Here is a 6000-nt window from a genome sequence, read left to right on the forward strand (position 1 = left end):
TAGGTGTGGGAAGATTACTAGGCTGTGGGGAGATAAAGTAGGCTGTGGAGAGTAGGCCTACAGGTATGGGGGTTGGAAAAATAACCAACTTTTCGCATGAAAAGAAAGCACTTCTGTGTGTTATGTAACATCTTGGCAGCCTGATACCTCTCAGAGGGTCTGTAGGGGGTGGGAGGGTATTGGGGAACAAGAAGGAAAGGATGGGGTGGGGTTCGGGGGGGACACAAGGCTAGCAGGGTGGGAGGAGGGGCGAGAGTGGGTGGGAAGGGACACAGGTGGTGGTGGGAGGAGAGATGCAGGTGTGTGGAGGGGTGGGAATGTGATGGGGGACAAGGAGGGAGTGAGGGAGTGGTGTTGAGAGTGGCACAGAGGTGGCCCAGAGGGGGGTACCCCCCACTGCCCGAGTTGGTCCGATTCCCCCTCATGCCACCTCGAGGGTGAGTTCTCACTGGCCTGAAACCATGTACGTCATAATCGGGGCAGAGGAAACGTTCCGCATTTTTTTACAGGCCCCGTTCAATTGATGTGATTAAGCAATTTGGCATAAAACTCTCATCACATCAACTGATGTGATTGGGCATTAAGGGGTTAATAGTTATATATGCAGATTGAATATGGAGAGAGAGAGAGAGAGAGAGAGAGAGAGAGAGAGAGAGAGAGAGAGAGAGAGAGAAATGGACAGACAGATGTCACAAGAACCAATTTCTTCTCTACGTATCATGATGTTGGCTGCACACACAGTGCCTAATGCAAACCATGATTCACTTTAGCTTGACTGTTTGAAAGAGTACAAGTATGCTACTGATATCACCCTAAAATCCAAAGCAGAGATCTGGCAAGACGGGATATCTCTTATACTGTTATATGGCGTCAGCGATATCATTTACATGACAGGTCGTTCGACTTGTGGTAACAATGGAAACTGATATACATGAACATCAGACAATAATTAACTCGTGACTGTTAGCTTCACAATCCAGTGGTGTAGTGCTGCATGGCACCTATCCCATTGTAACATTGTGCCATGTGTTTCTATGTCGGATATTAATGATTCATGAAATATTATTGTTTGAATGAGTAAAGTGAGTGAAATCTCTTTAAATGGGTCCATTTCGCCTAGAGTATGCCAGCACCAAAATGTTCTTTTTTATTCAAGTAAAGCTATATCGGACATAGGCAACTGGATAGAAAGCAAAAGAAAATAAGACAGGTTTAACTTAAATGCCTTTTCTCTCTCTCTTTCTCAAGAATTGCCACAACATTGCTGTACACACACACACACACACACACACACACACACACACACACACACACACAGATCCAGGCAGACAATAACACTGAAAACGTGACACACAAAAACCGACACACACACAAACAGACACACAGATATACATACAGACAGAAAAACAAAAACACACAGATAGACAGATTGACAGACAGACAGGCAGGCAGAAAGACACGCAAACAGACACACAGAGAGATACGGACAGAAAGTGAAACAGATAGAAAGGCAGGCAGACAGACATAAAGGCAGACGAAAGTATATACAGACTGATAGGTTGATTCAGAAAGACATAAGTAGACAGGAAAACTGGCAGACACACAACGAAACAGAAAGCCAGGCAGACGGACAGACGTACAGTCATAAAAACTATCGTTGCTTTTCAGGGCTATCCATTATGATGCAACGACGAAGTGTTGTGGAATGACGGGACAGGGAAGTTTGTACCGCAAACCCGTCAATGTCGGTTATGTGAGACACAGATATTAAAATTTGTGCTAGATGTAATTAAAGCTAATTAGATCGTTTGGCCTCTGTGCACAGAGACAATACTTTTTGTTATCCGGCACCGAATTCATTAAATAAAAATATAACAGAATGGATTAGAGCCGGCAACACACATGCAGACGGCAAGGAGTATATGCACCCATGCCAGACGTATGAGAGTTATTCAGCCGATACAGGCCAGGTTCGTAAATTTCAATGTAATAATGATATGTATTGCTTTCTACATATAATAAATGTTGAGTAGACGGAAAATAATAATATGTGTTCAGTCTCATTGCTTTAATATTTTGTGTACTCACCCCCTGCTTCCAAAACAGCCTCTAGACGTCGACGCATGGGTGCCACTAACTTAAGCATCCATCCGAAACATTTAACCACCCATCTAAAGCAAACAAATGAACTCGTACACCCCTGCTACGCTATCATAAAAAAAAAAAAATCGATGCCTATAGATTTACACACTTCAAAATACATTTATTTGTTGTATTTTATAGATAATAAGTGTTGAATAGTAGGATAATAGTAAACATGCCGAGTTTCATTATTAATACCCGGCAGGGCGCTCAGGGTAACACAAGCACTTCCTCAATACTTCACCACCATATGGCTCATTCTTGATCATTATTCCAACTCTTGTAATGGGATTGTGATATGGCAACACTAGTTAGGGGAGGGGCGAACAACCAGGACCCGCCCACATAGCCCAGCTAACGTTCGTTTCGCATCAAACATCCGTGGGGGTAACGGTACTTTTTCTTATGACTGAACATACACACGAACACTGACACACAGAAATTCGAACAGACAGGGAATAGACTGCAGCACCAGTCCTGCGGGGCAGTACTCATAAGGTGAATGGAAAGTTAATGACAGGGAGAGCAGGAGCTCCCATTTCATCAGCCCTCAGGACTAGTTCCTGATCATCCCCTTTTGCTGTATTTTTTCAGTGTTTCAGTAATCAAGAGAGTAGGCCAGTGTACTCTCCAGTACAAGTTTCTCTAACTGTCAACACCAAACTACATACACATTGCATACTATACTTCCTTTTCAAAATTTCAAAGAAAATGGCATCTAATAACCAAGCCTTGGGGTCCCCAGGGGGGGATCATAAATTTCCCCACCATTCGCCCCTCTCCCGGTGACGGCTCAATGAGTTGCCTGGAACCACTGTCTGACTCCCTTCATCTTCATTTCTGCAACGTTCATGGCCTTTCCTCTAATTTTCTCTCTGTTGAGCACCAAGTCTCCTCTTAATCTCAGCTTTTCTGAACTGAGACTCAGCTGTCTGAGGCAACTAATAGCATATCCTTCTCTGTATCCTCATACTTTCTCTACACTCATCTCCAAGCCAAAGGTTGCTGTTGTGTATATGTATACAATGACTTAGATTGCTCTCGTGTTCCTGAACTTGATTTTTCTGAATTCTCTACTCTCTGACTTTGGCTTTACTGTCATTCTTTGACTAAATATATCTGTACTGTTTACTTATCCCATAATTCGACTGACTATGAAAAATTCCTCGCCTATCTTACTTCTATGGCGGAACACATCCTATCCATCTCTTTCTCTGATATCTCCATTCTAGGAGATTTCAATGTTCACCACCACCTTTGGCTCTCCTCTCCTTTCAGTGATCCACCTGGTGAACAAGCCTACATTTTTTCATCCTTAATGACCTAGTACAGCTTGTACAGCACCATACCCATATCCCTTACCTCATTGGATAGAGTTCCAACATACTTGATCTCTTCCTTACAACCAATTCTTCTGCTTACACTGTTATTCCTTCTTGTCCGATGGGCTCCTCCGATCACCTTATTACCTTAACATGTTCTATCACTCCAGTAGGGCCTGTGGACCCTCCAAAGAAACGTCGGTTGTGGTTCTTTGAAACTGCTACTTGGGAGGCCCTCTGGCAGTCCTTCTTTGATTTTCCCTAGAATGATAATTGCATCCATGGCCAGGAGCCATCTGAGTGTGCCTTGCGCATTACTGAGGTTATTGTCTTGGGCATGACTAGTGCAAAAAAAAAATCTGTTTAATTATGCTTGTTCTAATGCTTTCCACAACAAGGAGAGGGCTTTTAAAAGGTACCGGAACCAACCCACCCCTGAATCACATCATTTAACCAGCCGCATCCCAGCAGATTTATCACCAATGACCTCCCCCAATCACGGTAGATTTTTAATTTTCGTTTTTGCTAAAACCTCCGTTTTTTATGAGAAACACTGAAAATTCAGATAGAAATTGCTCACCTGAGCTTAGAAATGCCTGGTACAGGTGACAATACCCTCACCTGGTACCATGTTCTATCGAGCCAGGCTTCAGAGAAGACGTAACTATTCCAAACCACTCAAAATAGGAAAATATTTATTTATTTGTTATGAATTTCTATGTAGTACAAGAGCATAGTGGCTTTTGCACAGTAATATAGGTGACATAAGCATTGTTTCACTCACCACACACATCAACATACCACAACTTTTTTGGCGAGGTTATCTGCTCATCACTTCTGCACATTTCTTTCTCTAACGCCACATAAACTTTTTCCTCCACACTGTCATTGATTGGGGAATTACTCTTGCCTTGAATTTTGTACCGAGGCCCGACATGTCTTTACTGGCCAGGTCATTAGTAACAGGTGAGTTGCCGAGACAATGGCGTGCGGGGGGGGGGGAGGTCACGTGAGGTAAGACATTGTCCCTGCCTGGCCTCGGGTAGAGGAAGGTGTCTCGCATATACGTACCAAAAATCATGCGCGAAATTTTAAAAAAGTGCAAATGACGGACCTTGCATTTCTAGCACATTTATAAATGTCAACAGGAATTACAGTGACAAAATGTTCAGGTGCATATGTTTCTGCCTGGAATCAAGCTAGGCCTGTTCTTCACTATGCAAAAAAAAAATTCATCTTCACTAAATACTCTCAACTCCCGAACTCGAAGTCTTCCCGTTCCTTCTGGCACCTTGCCAAAAATCTTTCTAACAACTTTACCTCATCATAATTCCCTCCTCTTTTCTACTCAGATGGCACTGTAGCTATTTCTTCTGAAGGTAATGTGGATTTCTTCACTTAGACTTTCTCCTCCAATTCCACCTTGGACGATTCCAGTGCTGTTCCTCCATCACTTCCCTCCCTCTGACTTCTTCATGGCTGACATTAAAATTTCTTCAACTGATGTATTTTCCTCCATCACTAGTCTCAATACTAACAAGGCATATGGGCCTGATGGGGCCCCTCCTGTTGTCCTCAAGAATTGTGCTTCTGTGCTTACACCCTGCCTAAGTAAACCCTTTTGCCTTTTTCAACTTGTACGTTTCGTTCTTGCCGGAAGTTTGCTCTCATTCAGCCTGTCCCAACGAAGGGTGACCATTCCCAACCCTCTAACTATCGCCCAGTTGCTTTAACATCCTGTATCTCAAAAGTTTTTGAGTCTATTCTTAACAGAAAATTTTTTTAACATCTTTCCTATCACAACCTTCTTTCTCATCATCAGTATGGGTTCCATCAGGGACGCTCCACTGGCGATCTTCTCACCTACCTTTCAGACTCCTGGTCATCCTCCTTTCGGGACTTTGGCGAAAGCTTTGCCATTGCACTTGACATCTCATCGGCTTTTGATCGAGTCTGGCATAAATCTTTAATTTCCAAACTGCCCTCTTACTGTTTCTATCCTTCTGTCTGTGCCTTCATTTATAGCTTCCTTTCTGGTCATTCTATAGCTGATGTAGTAGACGGTCACCGTTCTTCTCCTAGATTTGTCAACAGTGTTGTTCCTCAGGGGTCTATCCTATCACCAGTTATCTTCCTTTTATTCATCAATGACCTTCTTAGCTGAAATTTTAACCCTATCCACTCATGATACCCCGATGAATCCACCCTTCACCTTTTCATCCGGTTTCTTGCAATACCCATCTCAGCAGTTCAACAGACAAGGGATGAAGGTATGGCACACCTAATGTCTGACTTGGCTTGTATCTCTCTGACTGGGGTAAAAGTAATTTTGTTGTTTTTAATGCATCAAAGACTCAGTTCTTACACCTATCAACCCGACAGACTCTTCCAACTGAATACCTTCTAATGTTTAATAATATCCAACTCAATACTGCATCATCCTTAAAGATACATGGGGTTTCACTCTCCCGGCATTCATTAAGGAAAGATCATAGAGTCTTACATCTCTTGCAAAATCTGTTTCCGAGAGATTAGG

This window comes from Coenobita brevimanus, chromosome 40, assembly GCF_032717465.1.
Source record: "Coenobita brevimanus isolate Jiangsu-jjx chromosome 40, ASM3271746v2, whole genome shotgun sequence".
Taxonomy (NCBI): Eukaryota; Metazoa; Arthropoda; class Malacostraca; order Decapoda; family Coenobitidae; genus Coenobita; species Coenobita brevimanus.